The sequence below is a fragment of the Ranitomeya variabilis genome, chromosome 2 (genome assembly GCF_051348905.1).
Source record: "Ranitomeya variabilis isolate aRanVar5 chromosome 2, aRanVar5.hap1, whole genome shotgun sequence".
Taxonomy (NCBI): Eukaryota; Metazoa; Chordata; class Amphibia; order Anura; family Dendrobatidae; genus Ranitomeya; species Ranitomeya variabilis.
Genome location: NC_135233.1, coordinates 557,483,636 through 557,504,125, shown reverse-complemented (window position 1 = coordinate 557,504,125; position 20,490 = coordinate 557,483,636).

Below are 20,490 nucleotides of genomic sequence, written 5' to 3'. Positions count from 1 at the left end.
CTGGACCATGTGGAGACCTACCCCTGGGCGAGCGGCCTAAGGTGAGAAATGACCCCTATACAGGGACCGCAAGGAGCAAGCCCAGAGGTCACTTACCCACGGTGAAGATACCAGGAGGGACGGCTCCAGGTAGAGGGGAAAAGAGAAGGCTGGATACAGGAGAATGATTCGGGTATCCGTGGGAGAACCAGGAAGACAGGGAGACTGGAACAGGGTATATGCTGAGGAAACAAACAAAAACAATAGGTAAATAACAGAAGCAGGATAACCAGCAAAAGCAGGGAAATAACCAAGGGAAGGCAGGAACGGAGGGGAACAGTGAGCACAGACGAGAACGGAGCGCGCACGCTGAGAAGGGAAATACAGAGAGGGCCGGACGCAATAGCAAAAACGCTAAAACAATCAGGCACCAGAGAGCAGGGAAGCCTACCTCTTATAGTAGAGGCAGGAAAGGGATTGGATACGAGAGGAGTGACCTAATGACCTCAGGAAGAGGTAACAGAGAAGCTGCGCCTGCGCCCCAGAGGAAACCTAGAGCGCCTGCGCAAAGAGAGCGTACCTGCCGAGGACCTGGGAACCGGAAGTGCTGGGGAAGCAGAGAAGTGCGCGGACCCGGAAATGGATTGCCGGGGACGTGCAGCAGCAGAGAAGGAAGATCCGGCGCTCACAGGAACAGGAGCAGGGCAGATGGAAGCAGGCGCTGGGACAGAGCGGTGAGAGCGGCGGGGCCCAGGCAGTGCAGCGGGGGAGCGGCGCCGCAGGAGAGCGGCGTCAGTAACATGCAGCAGAGGGATGTGAGTGCTCTGGCTCTCAAGAATCGGTATAGTTCAGGCCCTTGCTTGAGCTACACCGCCACCGCTGACAAAGACAGTGAGGAGGGACGTGCAGTGTGCCAATTGGTCACCACAAAGCACATTCCGGGCTAGTGAATACTGCGCGTCTGCTGCCAGAGAAAGACTGGGAGCAGAACTGTCATCTGCACCCTGATTCACCAGTGCATGTCTGTCAGGTCCCGTCGGGCACAGACAGTGCCGTGGCCCACGCTCCACTGGCCACATCATAGTATATGGACTAGGGGCTCAGCAAAAGGTATCGGAGTCCAACCGCTGCCGCCAGAAGACAGATTATTGTTACCTCCAGGACCATATTGGAAAAGCGCCAGGTCAGCCGTTGTTGGTGCCATAACCTGCTCTGGGAATACCACATCTATATAAATGTCTGACAGGATAAGTTAACCCCCAAAAACTGTTATTACCTTTTTTCCACTGTTCCTTAATCCCTGCACATTATCTATATCTTGAACTGCCTACCTAACCCCCTAGTTAACCTTTAACCTCCTTGCATGGAGTACCCTAGTGTGAATTAAAAATTGTTAACCCTTGCTCTGTCTCCTGTCCGTCACTGCATCCCACTACCTGCTTACACACCAATAATGTCAATACTCAAGCACCTTTTAAGTGCTACTTGGGCATCCCCAAGAAGCCCATGTGAAACGCGCGTAGGGGCTACACCGATACATCTTAGTGGTACTATTATGGGTAAGATTATAGACTAAGTCATGCCTTCTATTTGGCAGCACATATATGTGCATAGGGGCAATGTTTTGTCTTTTTGATACTGTGGGATATTTTTGTCTTGTGACTTGGACTGAATTATACTAGATATCCCCTATGAACAGTATGCCGTAACCTTTGGGACTGCTAGATTACTTGGCACTAGATCATAGTTAATCTATATGGTACTATATTAATGTATTTTTTAGTATACGCTTCCCATATTCACTTTACATCATATTGACGTGCTGGTGTTTTTTGTTCTCATTTATGCCCTCTTGTACTACCTAGTTTTTACGTTAGCAATGGATTTTATAGTCATTGTTTTGACTTATGTATTTTTGTATTATTAAAATTTAAAATATTTTTTTGGACCTTACTCCAGTCTTTTGGTTTCTTCCTTGCAATTATGGAGTGTCCTGAATATTGGGCTAATCTAGACAATTTGTCTTAGTGGTGTTTCCAATTATTTGGCTGTGTCATTATGTTTTTTGCTTTAGTATTAATGTTCACGCCTTGATAAATGTCAGACAGGATAAATTAACCCCCAAGAACTGTTATTACCTTTGTTTCCACTGTTCATTAACCCCTGCACATTATCTATATCTTGAACTGCCTACCCAACCCCCTAGTTAAACTTTAACCTCCCTGCGTGGAGCATCTTAGTGTGAATTAAAAATTGCTAACCCCTGATCTGTCTCCTGTCCGTCACTGCATCCCACTACCTGCTTACACACCAATAATGTCAATACCCAAGCACCTTTTAAGTACTACTTGGGCATCCATGTGTACCTGAGTATTTAGAAAGGACAAATGAGTGAAACTTTAGAACTTCAAATTTACCAATTAACGAATAAAATTGCTCTAATATCAGAATTTCAAAGCTTGCAATTGTTTGAAAAATACAAACATGATATATGAAAAATACTCGTTGGGGAGAGAAGAGTGAGAAAACTCTGCTGACAATAAGAGTTTACACTCTATAGGAGAGTGAGAGGACCCCACTGACCATAATAGCTTACACTCTACAGGGGAGAAAGGACCTCACTGACCATAACAGCTAACACTCTACAGGAGAGAGAGAACCCCGCTGACCATAAGAGCTTACACTCTACAGGAGAGAGAGAGGACCCCACTGATCATAAGATCTTAGACTCTATAGGAGAAAGGGAGGTACTTGCTGAACATAAGAGCTCACACTTTACGGGAGAGGACTCTGTTAATCATAAGAGCTTACACTCTACAGGAGAGATTTACCCAGTGACTCTGGAGATGGAAAATAACTGTGCTCCACTAGAAACCATTGATGTATGACGGCCCAGATATAGACTACAACTGTACATGGCAATTCACCAAACATTTATATGTTCGCCGAATATGTTAGCTGAACATTTCGACGAACATACCCGAATACCATTAAATTGATTGGGAGGCCAAACCAAATGTATACACAACACCTTTAGGGGTGACAAAAAGCTTCCCAAACAGATAAAATTAGGGGCAGACAGGATTAAAAATGGCATCAATTGACCCACAGTAGAAATTTGAAAATGACCCAGCAGCAGTCAGCCATGGGCCATGCATAAGATATCAGGGTCTGGCTCAGCATTTACAGCTTGCAATTGAAGTTTCAATGAGGACATGGTGGTTAATGGAGTGGTGTAACCCCTCTTAGCTTGGATACCTGATACCTTATGCAACACCTCCAATTTTTTTTATTACAGCCACACTCAGATGGCACACATATCAGTTTCATTCAGTACTATTGGTAGAAAAATGTAATTAAAATAACACAGGTGATCAATTAACTTACAGTAGAACCTTTTATAATGGCATAGAAGCAGTCAGCCGTGGCCCATGCATGAGGTATCAGGGTCTGGCCCAGCATTTACAGTTTGGAATTGAAGTTTCAATGAGGACCTGGTGGTTAAGGGAGTGGTGCAAGCCTTCTTAGCTGGGAGCCTTGATACCTCATGCAACACCTCAACTTTTTTTTATTATTCTAGCCACACTCAGATGGCACAAACATCAGTTTCATATAAAAATAAGAAAAATAGAAAAAACAGTTTACGCTGTATATCGTGTATTGAAGCGCGGACTCCAAGGGACTGCTTGGAAGAAACAATGGAAAAAGTGAAAAAGTCCATCTTCTGTAAAGGCTTCACTTTACTGAAAAAGATAAAAAATTGCATGGCATCAATAACCGAAGCAACACGTTTCAAGCACAAAAAGTGTCCTTTGTCAGACATTCTACTACAGGCAACCCACCAGATGGAGATCCAACATGGAGTCTCCATATTTAAAAAAATAATTGTCACACACGTCTAAAGTGGCTTCAATATCCACAGAGTAGAAACAGTATAATAGGCCTCTGAAACACCTTCCACTACAGGCAACCCACCAGATGGATACACAATTTGTAGTCTCCACATTTCAAAAAATAATTGTCAGACACCACTAAAGTGGCATCAATTTTAGTGATGACCGAATTTGTCTGAAAAATGATCACCAAACATAAATTCAGTACAAATATGGCACATTCTTATTCGTGATCGGAAACACAAGCAAAATGTTATAAAATTGGAAAAAATTGGTAACATTCAGTAAAAAGTGCAGGAAAATATTTGAGTTGCCACTAATGTACGTTCAGCACTTTGGCTATGATAATGGTGGTGCATGATGAGCGTGGGGCTCGTGTTTGATGAGGGTAGGGAGTTCTCAGAGCTCAGAGGAACGGTGTACTTGTAAACAGTAATTTTTTTTTCTTCTAACTTTGTGTGTGCACATTGCGGCTAGCCAAACAGGGTTCAGGAAACATCCACAATGTCCTGACAACGGCTTGTGAAATTGGCTCCTGATATCACATGTCCCTCTCCATATAAAGAGCAGACATCTTGTTTTAGCGATATTTTGATGCTGTAACAGCACAGAGAGGCTGCTCCTGACGCTGGCACTGTTTGCAGCAAGATTTTAGCTAGTTTAGATAGATGGTTGTATATCAGTCAGATAGTGTAGCTCACTTGCTAAATGTGAAACAGCATGCCATATCCCACCTTGTCATTAAGTGGTGTGCTGACATTGTTCTGTGATTTGAGCTACTGTGCATGAAAAAAAAATGTATTGGCAGTTGCTATCGCACTACCAATTTATTACTTTATATACACTTTGCACAACTCCGCATATGCTCTTTACTTACTCCGTGGTTTCCTTATTTATTTATTATTTGCTATTAATTATATTTTTGTAGTAATTATATTTCTGCATATTTATCCATTGTTTCACAGTGATTGGCACTCAACATTTAGCCTTATTCTATCTTATTGACTATGTTCATTTTGAGATCTGGGTGTGCGGCTATATTTTAATTTTTTTGTATATATTGATGTTTTGCTTCAGTTATTGTTACATGATATTATGCAAATTAATAAATTATTATTGATTTTTCACCACATTAAGTCTGGACTTTATAATGTGTTCTTCCTCATTTTTTTCCTATGTCAACAGAATTGCCAACCCTTATCCTGGGAGAATTCAACAGCCCTACCTCCAGAACTGCATCCCGGCTTCTATCTCTAGCCACCCCTGATCTGGTCTTTGTCTGGCTCAGTTCAATCTCCTACCTAGATAACTCACCTCTTACCCTTTGTCCCCCATGGAATTAGGAGTATAACCACAACTTACACATTTTTAGGCGCTCCTTAAAAATATATCTGTTTAGGGTGGCCTATCATGTTCCCAAATCAAAGTCCTTTTCATATATAGCCTATTCTCTACTTCTCTGAACATAATTCACCATCAAACTCAACTGTACCCAAAAGCCTCATGCAGCCTTTATCTACCACCCATTTCCTCAAAATAGTTGGACTATCGTTGTAAATAAGCACTTGTACTGTATGTCACTAGGGATGAGCGAGTAGTGAAATATTGGGACTCGACATACTAGTAATGAGAAGGTCCTAATACTCGGGTATTCGTCAGCACTAGTGCTGTCTGATTTCTACGCACCGTGTTCTTTGAAAAGCCAGCAATTCATATGCGGCTACAATAAAATCACACTGACATGTTAGAATAGAATAGATAGAATACATATATACACATAGAATAGGTGTCTATATATATATATATATATATATATATGTCAATGACACACACATATACAGTATATACTGTATATATATATATATATACTGGTATATATATATATATATATATATATATATATATATATATATATATATATATATATATATATATATATATATATACAGTATATATATATATATATATATATATATATATATATATATATATATATATATATATATTGCATAGAGATATAGATAGAAGATTAGCCGGTAATTCATTAATTCATTTGTCGGCTTCTGTCCATGCATGAGCCGACAGGATAGGAGACATGGTTTACATACAGTAAATCCATGCAGGATAGTTTGATATATAGATGTGTGTGACCAATACAATTAGTATAGTGTGTGTGCAAATTATCAGATTTGTATGTATTTAAAAAAATAATATTTTCAGGAAAAAAAATAGGGTGGGCTCCCACGCAATTTTCTGCACCAGAGAGGGAAAGCTAGTGACTGAGGGCCGATGTTTATAGCTTAGGAAGGGGTTAATACCCATCGATCTTCCCAGGCTATGAATCTCAGCCCGAAGCTGTATATTTAGCCTTTACTGGCTATTAAAATAGGGGACCCCAAAAAAATGGCGTGGGGTCCCCATCTAATTAATAGCCAGAAAGGGCTATGCAGACTGATATTCAAAGCCTAGGATTGGACAATGGTTATTGGCCCTCCCGGCTGCAAACACCAGCTCATAGCCGCCCCAAAAATGGCGCATCTGTACGATGCACCAATTCCGGCACTTAGCCTCTCTCTTCCCACTGCCCTGTAGTAGTGGCATATGGGGTAATAGGGGGTTAATGTCACTTTTGTATTGTGTAATGTTTAAAGAGATCTGCAGACTCAGCCATCTGTGGTTCCCTACAGTCAGTTGGGCGGTTGGATATTTGTGATGTGGGGCAAAACAAGAGTAATTGGGGTGCCACTTGTGAGGACTGCTCTGTTTGATGTTAAGGTAGAGGAAGAGGAACAGAGGCTGCTTGATGCAGTGCATGACATATACTGGAGCACATGTTCTTTCTGGCCCTCATTTACAAAGCATACCGATGTGCGGCTGCCAAAGAAAGGGAGTATAGTAGCCTCTGCAGTAGCAGAAGTTGCAAAAATGCTGTGCAATTGCTCACTGCAGCAAAGCAAACATACTTCTCTTCTTTCATATCATACCTGTCTCACAACTCTAAACAACTATTCAGTACTTTAAATTCTCTCATACGTCCACCAGCTCTCCCTCCCCCTCCTCTCATCTCAGCTGAAGAGTTTGCCTCACCATCTGTGATCTTGATCCAATAATGTTCCATCTCATTCCAAACTTTACCACAGTCTTCATCTCATGCCTAACCCACCTCTTCAACTGATCAGTAACACCTGGTGTCTTAACCTCCTGATTCAAGCATACCTCAATCACACCCATCCTCTAAAAGCCCTCCCTTGACCCATCCTTCATGTCTAGCTATTGCCCAATCTCACTTCTCCTCTATGCCTCGAAACTAGTGCAACAACACGTCCTTTTTGAACTGTCCTCGCATTTCTCCTCTTGCTACCTCTTTGACCGCTTACAATCTGGCTTCTGACTGCATCATTCCACTGAAACTGCCCTGACTAAATTCATCAATGCCCTATTAACCGTGAAATGAAAGTGACGCTAGTTTGTCCTACTCCTCCTGGGCCTGGCATCTGCCTTTGACACAGTAGACCATTCCCTCTTACTACAGACTTTTCTGTTCCTCTGCTGGTCCCATCTGCTCCCATGTTTTCAGTGTCCCTACAGTGCCTTTCTGCATTCTTCATCCCTCTTTCAGGCTGTGCCAGCCTACCTGCTCTAGGGGTCAGCTGCCATCCTCTGTAGGTTATCCCTGAAGTAGCACCTGGTGCCACCTCCTTGTCCCTGCTTGGGTAGTTGCTTTGACTGCTGCCGCTTATCCTAGGTCCAATTTGCTAGGCCACCTAATAGTTACGCCCCGCCAGGTTTTCTGAGGGCTATGGCACAGTGGTTACACAATCTTGCCAGTTACAGTCTCCATCTGCTGGGTTGGCTGTAGTGGAAGTGGTGTCATTCCCCATTATACTAGCTCTACTCTATTGCAATTGATGCCACTTTGTGGGTGTCTGCCACTAATTTATGGAAATATGTAGACTCCTTTTTGGGTCTCCTTCATGTGTGTTGGCTGTAGCAGTAGGCCTCTGAGACCAGCAGGCCTCCACTTCCTTGGACTCAACTTTCCGACAATAGTAGCCTACGGAACTGATATTTGTGCTACCTGAGTGTGGCTGAGCATCAAAGCAAGTTGAGCTGTTGCATGTGGTATCAGGGCTCCCAGCACAGCAAACCTACACCAATCCCTCACCCACACCATCTTAATTTGAAGTTAAACTCAATGCTGTAAATGCTGGGCCAGACCCTGATGCCTCATGCATGGCTGATTACTTCAGTGCCATTCTAAAATTTGTACTGTGGGTGAATTGAGGCCACTTTCCTGATGTCTGTCCCTAATTTGATGTGTTTTGGCCGCTTTTGGGATTATTTGAAGGTGTGGTGTATGCATTTGTTTTTGCCTCCCATTGACTCCAATGGCGTTTTACTATGTTCAGTGAATATTCGAAGAATAAATCGGCGAATTTTGAAAATTCGACAATCGTAATCCAAACTGAACATTGAAATATTCTTTCATCTCTAGATGTGATTACGCAGCTATGGAAGCCCCAGTACCAACCCAGCAGGTAAATTATCCAAAACAAAACAAAAGATGGATTCAGAGTGGAGTGCGCCTACTTTGAGTGTGAAATCCACCGTTACCCTCTTGTCCAGATTCTGGGCTAATTGTGTCTTGTTAATGGCAAAGATTTCAATGGTTCTTTTAAAAACTAGCTGTCCCTAATCCTGTCTTCAGTACCAGTCTCTAATCAATAAACTTAGCAAAAGACCTGCAGTCAAAGAACAATGCTGATAACAGCTGGTCCTTGAAGGATAACACTGTATTCATCACTACTTTATCAGAAGAAGGAAAAGGTACCTAAGAGTCTGGGTGACCTCCTCTGCCAATAACCAGACTCATAATAAAACATATAATCACTGCACTCGTACAGGATAAGGTTTGCTTCAAGTGGATAATTTGATTTATCCACTTGAAGCAAACCTTATTCTGTACAAGTGCAGTGATTATATATTTTATTATCAATGGGACTACTGGCTCTGTTCACTAGCACCGTCACCTCCACAGAAGTCGAGTGCTAGCCTTCTTCTTCTACAATTACCCAGACATTCATGACAAAATGTACAGTGAGACCCCAGTACAGACAGTGTCCAATGTTATGACCCCAGTGGACAGGGTCTCAGAGGAACGTGTAAGTCTGCAAGATACAAAAATCCAGCTCATAGGGCTGTGGTAACTGGGTTGACCAAATAGCTACTCCTAACGCCAACACTAGAAGTAGCCGGGGATCATGCCTACGGTGATCGCTAGATGACTCGCGCCAGCCGGAGAATCTAACTACCCCTAGGAGAAGAAAACAAAGACCTCTCTTGCCTCCAGAGAAAGGGACCCCAAAGCAAGATACAAGCCCCCCACAAATAATAACGGTGAGGTAAGAGGAAATGACAAACACAGAAATGAACCAGGTTCAGCAAAGAGAGGCCAGCTTACTAATAGCAGAATAAAGCAAGATAACTTATCTGGTCAACAAAAACCCTATAAAAATCCACGCTGGAGATTCAAGAACCCCCGAACCGTCTAACGGTCCGGGGGGAGAACACCAGCCCCCTAGAGCTTCCAGCAAAGGTCAGGATACAGATAGGAACAAGCTGGACAAAAATACCAAACAAAACAAAAGCAAAAAGCAAAGAAGCAGACTTAGCTTGAAAAACAGGAACCAGGATCAGAGGACAAGAGCACAACAGATTAGCTCTGATTTCAACGATGCCAGGCATTGAACTGAAGGTCCAGGGAGCTTATATAGCAACGCCCCTGAACTAACGGCCCAGGTGAGGATATAGGAAAAGACAGACGCTCCAGAGTCAAATCACTAATGACCACTAGAGGGAGCAAAAAGCAAAATCACAACAGTCCAAGCTCTTGTCAATATTTTCTCTCCTCAACACAGACTGACAACTCTAACATCCAATGGCTCCAATTCCAGTAAATGAACCTACTCCGAGGAAGTGTAACGGGCAGCCCGCTGTTCACATCTCTCACAGATTCTGTGGTCCATTTGAATAGCATGGGTCATGGCTTATACCTGAAAACAGGGAACGTCATGAAGAACTAGAGCATCTTTAAGAGTCTCAGAAAGATCTTTGTGGAACTGGCACCAGAGATCTGCATCATTCCACAGAACTTCAGTGGACCACTGCAGAAATTCAGTGCAGTAGTCCCCAGCAATGCACCCCCCCTGTTCACAGAAGAGTACTCTAGGGCTTTTGGGGATAAGGAAAATGACCAGGTCTGAGGACCCGTTCGCAGTAGGGACATGATTATTCTCACCCACTGGAACTCATCCCCTCATGACCATAGACTCAGGATTAAAAATAACCTACAGCTTTCCCTGAAACCCTAAACTGTTTTTTTTCTCTCAAAAAATTATCAATGAGGGCCATTATAGGTACAGAAGAAACCAACTGTACTTCATAGGGTACTGGTGCACAGCTACTGCCAGCAGCGGTGGGCTATCATAAGTTTTGATCAAACTAATCATCTGACCCTGCAGCTTATATTGTGATGATTCCAGACTCTGGGATTCCTTAGCAAGATCCTGCATTATCAGCGTCAAATTTGCCATCTGGTCACTGAGCGTGTGAAAGGGCTACATACTGGCGAAAAAGAAAAATGTATTGGTCAGCCCTAATGTGACGCTGAGTCACTTCTCATGGAGAAGCCATGGTTCAGGATTCTCAAGGAGTCCGAGGAGCCAGGATGTTATATCATAAACAGAGAGAAGAGACAAAGTTTAGTCAGTGCTGAAAATACCAGAAGGATAGCATTTCAGAACAAAGGAGTTAGACTAATGGAAGCAAGAAGAGGGTCCCTGGTCAGATACGTCAACAAGCAACATACAAGGCTATGAAGCTATGGCTGACAGCTATATGAGACTGATAGCTAAGCTAAATAGTTGAGCAATCAAGAGAACCGGGAGCACCTGACAAGATCTCAGCACCTCCCAGTCTCGATTGGACAGCCGAGCTGTCAATAAAAACAAAGACCGCTCAGCACTAGAGATGAGTGAATTTGATCAGTTCTTTGCTTATTCGGCAAGCTATAGCACTTACCCAATAGGCTGCAGAGGGAACTCGGACACATGGAATGCGCCAACTGATCAGCTGGTCGGCTCCACAGCTGCCTGTGTAGCGGCTATATCACTGTGACAAAACATGCATGGAGAGCCCAACACACAGACTCTCCATGCATGTGTTGTGCCTGTCACACATTCGCGACACATGCAGCTTTGACGCTGGACTGCTGATCAGCCGTCGAGCTCAAGGTATCTGGGTTCCCTCTGCAGCTTATTCGGTAAGTGTTATAGCTTGCCAAATAAGCAGGGACCCGATTGAATTTGCTCATCTCTACTCAGCACGCCCCTGCACCAGACTGGACAACTCAGCTGTCAATCACAGCTCATATAGCTCATCACTGTTCAGTGGAATCAATGCACTGCATCATACACTTATTTGCCTCCATATGGTGACCTTCTCCATGCAAATATTTATAATTCCATATCCTCTTCTTGCAGTAATATAGAAGTCACCATTTTCTCAGAGGAGACGGCAACTTTACCACGCATAATTTTATTAAAGGCAATGGAGGGAAGAGATGCAATAATGTTGTATGTTTTCTCCTTCCCTCTATTTTTTCTCAGAAGCTGTTATCCTTTACTCCTTTACTTTTCCACTTGGCAAAGAGCAAGAGAGGCTGCACCAATCATCATTCGTATTTGTAAGGGGAAATTCTGATTGGGGGATTTGCCAGTCTGCTGAATTGGCAGGAAATGTAATCAGCAGCTGTAATGATGATTGATCCGCTCATCTTTTAGTGGCCACTGAGTAGTGTCTGGAGGAGATTACTGATTTCCTGTCAATAGTGTGAAGCAAGGGTATCCTGTAGAATCCCACCCGTATGGAAGGACAGTACAAATTTCTTAAAAAGAATAAAAATCAGGGACAGGGTGAGTTTCAGCCAGACAAAACTAAGGCTGGGTTCACATTACGTTATGGGCGTCCGTTAGACGGACTAGGTTACACCGCGGCATAAACGCGGTGTAATGTAGTCCGTTACAGCCGCCATTACTTCCTATGTCGGACACATCGCTAGTGCACGCCCACAATGGGCGTGCGCTAGGGATGTGCTGTCATTGAGTGACGGACCCTGAGACGCAGGCTGCAGCGTTTCCGGGTCCGTCACTGCTGGCGCAGATAGAGCTAGCAGATGCTCTATCTGCTCTAGCGTGATGCCATACCGGCACTTTCGTTTACAGCAGCTCGTTACTGTATGTATTGAATGGGCTGCTGTAAACGCAATGTGAACCCAGCCTTAGACAGAAACAAAAAGAACATATACCCTCCTGTAAGTAAATAAGTAAAAGCAATTTTGTATAAATAGGATACTCTGTAACACAGTTTTTAATTTAAAAAAATGTAAAAGCAATCACAACAGCATCAAGGTGAACCACAATTGGGATTGTCCAAACATCTAGTATTGAAACCTTACCATGTGTCAAAGTGACATCAATGTGATAAGGACAGAGGAGGACCGTTTCATGAATGGATACCTAGCAAATGGGAAGCTATATAAATGTAATGCCCAACTCAAAGAAAGGGAGGCCACACCCTTACCTCCAATAAATGCAGAAAACTGAAACTTAGCTGAAAAAAAATAAACTGAAGTATTTGTTGATATGCATGCAAAATAAAATCATGTTGCGACAGGCCATTAAGCAGACAAAACCCAAGACAGAAACAAAATGAACATATACCTTGCTGTAAGTAAATAAGTAAAAGCAATAGTATATAAATAACAGAGGATGCTACCATAAACACAGTTTTTGATTAAAAAAATGTAAAAGCCATCCCACCGGCATCAAGGTGCACCACAACTGGGATGGTCCATAACCTCTAGTATTAAAATCGTACCATGTGTCAAAATGATATCAATGCGATCAAGGACAGAGCTGGACAATTTCAGGAATGGATGCCTAGTAGTGTTGAGCGATACATTTCGATATCGGGAAATATCGTATCAGATTGAATCGGACCGATACCCCAAAAATATCGGGTATCGCCGATTCCGATACCGGAAACCAATGCAAGTCAATGGGACACAAATATCGGAAAGAAAATAAACCCTTTCTTTCCTTGCACATCCAGTTCGGGAGGGGGAAGAGTGTGGGTGGTGCATGGGCGGAGACTGTGCGTGTCTGTGTGTGCGGGCGGTGTCTATGCGGGTCTCTCGGGGGTCTGTGCGGGCCTGCCGGGGCCTGTACGGGACTCTCGGGAGTCTGTGCAAGCCTGCTGAGGCCTGTACGGGCCTCTCGGGGGTCTGTGCAGGCCTTCTGGGGCCTCTCAGGGGACTGTGTGGGCATGCCGGGGCCTGTACGGGCCTCTTGGGGTCTGTGCAGGCCTGCTAGGGCCAGTACGGGCCTCTTGGGGGTCTGTGCGGGCCTGCTGGGGCCTGTACGGGCCTCTCGGGGGTCTGTGCAGGCCTGCTGGGGCCAGTACAGGCCTCTCGGGGGTCTGTGCGGGCCTGCTGAGGCCTGTATGGGCCTCTTGGGGGTCTGTGCAGGCCTTCTGGGGCCTCTCAGGGGACTGTGTGGGCATGCCGGGGCCTGTATGGGCCTCTTGAGGGTCTGTGCAGGCCTGCTGGGGCCAGTACGGGCCTCTAGGGGGTCTGTGCGGGCCTGCCGGGGGTCTGTATGGGCCTCTTGGGGGTCTATGCGGGCCTGCCGGGGGTCTGTACAGCCTCTTGGGGGTCTGTACGGGCATCTTGAGTGTCTGTGCGGGCCTCTCAGGGGTCTTTGCATCTGTTTGCAGGCATCGTCCAATGGGACTACAAGTCCCATCGGGCTATGCCTGCTACAATGACAGTGATTGACACATTAGCCAATGATGGGACAGTAAAGAATAACAACTTATATGACTAAACACCATGGTAACTCATAATATGACAAAAATCTGTACCATAGGTGAAAAGGACCAACAAGACCTATCATCACGATAAGCACATAACGCGGAAAGAAAAAAGATGACAAATGGTCACACACAATAAATAGAAATACTATAAACTTTATTAATAGCATACCACAATATTAAAACCAGGTGAAAGGAGGGAAGGTAGTAACAGCACAAAAACCTCTGTTATAGAGTTAACAGGAAGGGTGCCACCAGGAATACCAGTCCTACAGGCTTATACATTATCAGAGTAGAAAAAATAAGCAAAAATAGGAAACAAATAGTAAAAAACTAAATAAACAAAAATAATAATTTGATCCTACTGCAGTCAGGAATACCAAGCCAAATAACAACAGTTCACATATAAGATAGGTAAATACAAGACCCGCTATAGTGCTAACCTAATTGAAGTCCCATAGCCTATCAAACAAACATAGTAGATATTATTGGAGCAAGGTACCCACCGCACAGAGGACTGTAGTACTGGAGGCACGCTTCCACCCCAACGCGCGTTTCGGCGATCACACCTTCATCAGGGGGCAAAGACAGTGAGTGCACATGGGTTTAAAAAGCTCCCGGACCGGAAATGAGCGGGTGCAACGACCAAAATAGTCCGTACGGCAACAGGAAAGAAAGAAACAGTGACCGCATATACCGGAAGTATAGGGGCGTGGCTATCAAAGTGATTACGCAGTACCGTGGAAACCATGACGCAGAAGCGTCAAAAAGAAAACGCTGTAACATGGCAAATCAAAACGCAGCAGCGTCAGGAAAAGAACGTAACTCCGTGGAAACCACAACGCTAAATAGTTGCGAAATTTCATGAACACCATAGCGCCGGCGACGTCCAATGGGGGCCAAAGGGAGCCGGAGACCCCTGGGGCCCCAAGTGATCCGTAGCATCCAAAGGCCACCACAAGAACGCACCGGCGTATAGGATTCACTAAAGCAGCACCCAAAGATGTAATAATTACTGCTAGATGGAATCACTACAATCACTAAGAATGGCCCCATTCAATTGTACATAGACATAAACATAGAATATAAGAACATAAAATAAAGGGACAAATACCAATAGATACCTATGACACCGACCACAAACTATATATTACTTAATCACCTCTAATCCTACAGAAATACAAGAAGCTCATCCCACAGTTAATGAGAGATTAATACAACGAATTTAACATACAATCTATACATTGTAAATGCAATAAAAGTGATAACAATCACATATATAGATAGCAATAATAGATATAGAGAAAGCATATATATATATACAAAACTGTGATTGTAATAACTGTGGCCGTAGTCAATTGCTCATTTCTGCCTTCTAAATCCTTTTCTTTCTTTTTTCTTCTTTTTAAACTCTTTTTTTCTTTTTTTTCCTCAATTTTTCTTTTTTTCTTTCTTTTTTTTCCTTCTTTTCTTTTTTTCTCATAGAACAAAAATCTGGGATATGCCGCAGGGTACTATCAGGTCAACATGTGCTAAAAACAACGAAGTAAGTAAAAAACAAGATTAAAAACAAAGAACTAACAGCGTAAACGTGCAGATACTACCAGCAGGACCGATAACAGCATATACACTTGGAAGAGGAGCAGTTGTATTAATGCCAATCTTACAAAAAGGGAGCATAGCTAATATTGTCATTAAGGCCAGTCGGCTGAACCGTGCCCAGAGTCCATATCCATCTTGACTCGACGCGGGCCAGCCTCTGAAAGGTACCACCCCCACGGATCCCTACTTCAAGTAAATCAATCCCTCTAGCCCTGAGAAGATCAGGGTTACAGTCATGAAAGGTCTTGAAGTGGCGTGGTATTGTTTTGAGGGTGGATGTGTCTTCCACAGTAGCCGCTGCGCCGATGCCCAATACATGTTCCCGGATACGTGTTTTAAGTTGGCGGGTGGTCATACCTACGTACATTTTGTCACAAGGACATGTGACAACATAGATCACATTGGTACTAGTACAGGTAATTTTTTTCTTTATTTTAAATTCGCGTGATCTATCCCAGTTGGCAAATACGCCAATTCTCTCAATGTTTGGGCATGCGACACAGCGGCCACACGGAACACACCCCACCCGAACCGCCATACTATCAAGAAATGTGGTAATCCTCTCACCAGTATAATGGCTATGCACCAGGGTATCTCTGAGATTCCTGGACCGTCTGACTGCAATCCCAGCCCTCTCAGGGAGATATCGTGCAATAACAGGGTCAGCCCTCAATACATGCCATGATTTTTGTAATATATTTTTCATCATCGGAAATTGGGAGTGGTACCTAGTAACAAATCTGACAATATCGTGCTCTTGTTTAGCATTGCTCTTATATAGTAGTGAATCCCTCGAGGAGTATTTCGCTCTATTGAACGCTTTTTTGATACTGCGTTTACTGTGGCCTCTGGACACTAATCTGTTTTTTAAATCTTCAGCCTGCTCACAGAAGTCCGTCTCAGTAGAACAAAGTCTACGCAGACGGAGGAATTGCCCCGTGGGAACTGATTGAATGACATGATCCGGGTGTGAGGAGGAGGCGTGCAACAAGAGATTGGTAGAGGTAGGTTTCCTGTAAATCACTGTCTGCAGGTCACCACGAACATCCCGTTTAGTCATGACATCTAGAAACTCGATGGCATTGCCATCGAATTTGTATGTCAATTTAATATTACTGGTGTTATCATTAAGGGATGTCATGAATTCCTGCAGGCTGATAGAAGAACCCCGCCAGATCATAAAAATGTCATCAATGTACCGTGTCCACAGAAGGACACGGCACATTGACTCCGGATGATCTGGCAGGGAGAGGCCCCTCTCCCACAGCCCCAAGAACAGATTGGCGTAAGCAGGGGCAAAGGGGGCACCCATTGCTGTTCCTTGGAGCTGCAGGAAGAAGGACCCCTTAAAAACAAAAAAATTGTGAGTTAAAGAAAATTCCAGGAGATCACAAATAAGTTTTATGATTTCAATTGAGGAGTTGGATGCATCTAAGAAAAACTTGACCGCTCGAAGGCCATCGGAGTGTCGAATACTGGTGTACAACGACTCGACGTCGGCTGTAACTAACAATTCCTCATCCCCGAGACTGACCCCATCCATAAGTCTCAGGAATTCACCCGTATCCTTAAGATACGACGGAAGACTTATAACCAATGGCTGCAACTTAGAGTCGATCCATTGATTTACCTTCTCGAGGTAATTGCCTCTGCCAGATATTATAGGACGCCCAGGGGGCGTCTTTGTGTCCTTATGTATCTTGGGGAGAAGATAGAATGTCGGAATTGTAGAGTCACTTGTCAATAATGCTGATGCTAATTCATTAGTGATGGTACCCGCATCTCTAGCCTGTTTAACAATATCAACAAGTTGTTTAGAGAAGGCGGACAAGGGGTTAAACGTGAGTTTTTTGTAACAAACTTTGTTGTTTAACTGGCGATAGGCCTCCTTCTCATACATTGAGTTCGGCCAAACCACCACGTTACCCCCCTTGTCCGCCGGCTTAAACACAACATCCCCAAGACCTTGAAGGACACGAAGACGCCCCCTCTCCTCAAATGTTAAATTATCTTTATAGATGTGTTTGGGGATTCCCTGAAAATCTTTGGTAACCATTTGTACAAACAAATCTACATTTGGACATGAAGACAGGGGAGGAAATTTTTTGGATCTAGAACGAATGGAGGTTGGGATCATACCTCCTTCAGGGGTGTCGTGTTCGACTGCCAATTCTTCCAAAGTACGAAGGGCTATCTGTTCTTCCTCTGTGGGGAAGAGTGCAGCCAGATTACCATCAAAAAAATATTTTTTGAAAATTAATGATCTGGCAAAGAGGTGAAGATCTTTTACAGCCTCAAACACATCAAAGGGTGCTGCAGGTGAAAAAGATAGACCCTTCTCTAGTAGTTCTGTTCTTGGGGCTGTGGGAGAGGGGCCTCTCCCTGCCAGATCATCCGGAGTCAATGTGCCGTGTCCTTCTGTGGACACGGTACATTGATGACATTTTTATGATCTGGCGGGGTTCTTCTATCAGCCTGCAGGAATTCATGACATCCCTTAATGATAACACCAGTAATATTAAATTGACATACAAATTCGATGGCAATGCCATCGAGTTTCTAGATGTCATGACTAAACGGGATGTTCGTGGTGACCTGCAGACAGTGATTTACAGGAAACCTACCTCTACCAATCTCTTGTTGCACGCCTCCTCCTCACACCCGGATCATGTCATTCAATCAGTTCCCACGGGGCAATTCCTCCGTCTGCGTAGACTTTGTTCTACTGAGACGGACTTCTGTGAGCAGGCTGAAGATTTAAAAAACAGATTAGTGTCCAGAGGCCACAGTAAACGCAGTATCAAAAAAGCGTTCAATAGAGCGAAATACTCCTCGAGGGATTCACTACTATATAAGAGCAATGCTAAACAAGAGCACGATATTGTCAGATTTGTTACTAGGTACCACTCCCAATTTCCGATGATGAAAAATATATTACAAAAATCATGGCATGTATTGAGGGCTGACCCTGTTATTGCACGATATCTCCCTGAGAGGGCTGGGATTGCAGTCAGACGGTCCAGGAATCTCAGAGATACCCTGGTGCATAGCCATTATACTGGTGAGAGGATTACCACATTTCTTGATAGTATGGCGGTTCGGGTGGGGTGTGTTCCGTGTGGCCGCTGTGTCGCATGCCCAAACATTGAGAGAATTGGCGTATTTGCCAACTGGGATAGATCACGCGAATTTAAAATAAAGAAAAAAATTACCTGTACTAGTACCAATGTGATCTATGTTGTCACATGTCCTTGTGACAAAATGTACGTAGGTATGACCACCCGCCAACTTAAAACACGTATCCGGGAACATGTATTGGGCATCGGCGCAGCGGCTACTGTGGAAGACACATCCACCCTCAAAACAATACCACGCCACTTCAAGACCTTTCATGACTGTAACCCTGATCTTCTCAGGGCTAGAGGGATTGATTTACTTGAAGTAGGGATCCGTGGGGGTGGTACCTTTCAGAGGCTGGCCCGCGTCGAGTCAAGATGGATATGGACTCTGGGCACGGTTCAGCCGACTGGCCTTAATGACAATATTAGCTATGCTCCCTTTTTGTAAGATTGGCATTAATACAACTGCTCCTCTTCCAAGTGTATATGCTGTTATCGGTCCTGCTGGTAGTATCTGCACGTTTACGCTGTTAGTTCTTTGTTTTTAATCTTGTTTTTTACTTACTTCGTTGTTTTTAGCACATGTTGACCTGGTAGTACCCTGCGGCATATCCCAGATTTTTGTTCTATGAGAAAAAAAGAAAAGAAGGAAAAAAAAGAAAGAAAAAAAGAAAAATTGAGGAAAAAAAAGAAAAAAAGAGTTTAAAAAGAAGAAAAAAGAAAGAAAAGGATTTAGAAGGCAGAAATGAGCAATTGACTACGGCCACAGTTATTACAATCACAGTTTTGTATATATATATATGCTTTCTCTATATCTATTATTGCTATCTATATATGTGATTGTTATCACTTTTATTGCATTTACAATGTATAGATTGTATGTTAAATTCGTTGTATTAATCTCTCATTAACTGTGGGATGAGCTTCTTGTATTTCTGTAGGATTAGAGGTGATTAAGTAATATATAGTTTGTGGTCGGTGTCATAGGTATCTATTGGTATTTGTCCCTTTATTTTATGTTCTTATATTCTATGTTTATGTCTATGTACAATTGAATGGGGCCATTCTTAGTGATTGTAGTGATTCCATCTAGCAGTAATTATTACATCTTTGGGTGCTGCTTTAGTGAATCCTATACGCCGGTGCGTTCTTGTGGTGGCCTTTGGATGCTACGGATCACTTGGGGCCCCAGGGGTCTCCGGCTCCCTTTGGCCCCCATTGGACGTCGCCGGCGCTATGGTGTTCATGAAATTTCGCAACTATTTAGCGTTGTGGTTTCCACGGAGTTACGTTCTTTTCCTGACGCTGCTGCGTTTTGATTTGCCATGTTACAGCGTTTTCTTTTTGACGCTTCTGCGTCATGGTTTCCACGGTACTGCGTAATCACTTTGATAGCCACGCCCCTATACTTCCGGTATATGCGGTCACTGTTTCTTTCTTTCCTGTTGCCGTACGGACTATTTTGGTCGTTGCACCCGCTCATTTCCGGTCCGGGAGCTTTTTAAACCCATGTGCACTCACTGTCTTTGCCCCCTGATGAAGGTGTGATCGCCGAAACGCGCGTTGGGGTGGAAGCGTGCCTCCAGTACTACAGTCCTCTGTGCGGTGGGTACCTTGCTCCAATAATATCTACTATGTTTGTTTGATAGGCTATGGGACTTCAATTAGGTTAGCACTATAGCGGGTCTTGTATTTACCTATCTTATATGTGAACTGTTGTTATTTGGCTTGGTATTCCTGACTGCAGTAGGATCAAATTATTATTTTTGTTTATTTAGTTTTTTACTATTTGTTTCCTATTTTTGCTTATTTTTTCTACTCTGATAATGTATAAGCCTGTAGGACTGGTATTCCTGGTGGCACCCTTCCTGTTAACTCTATAACAGAGGTTTTTGTGCTGTTACTACCTTCCCTCCTTTCACCTGGTTTTAATATTGTGGTATGCTATTAATAAAGTTTATAGTATT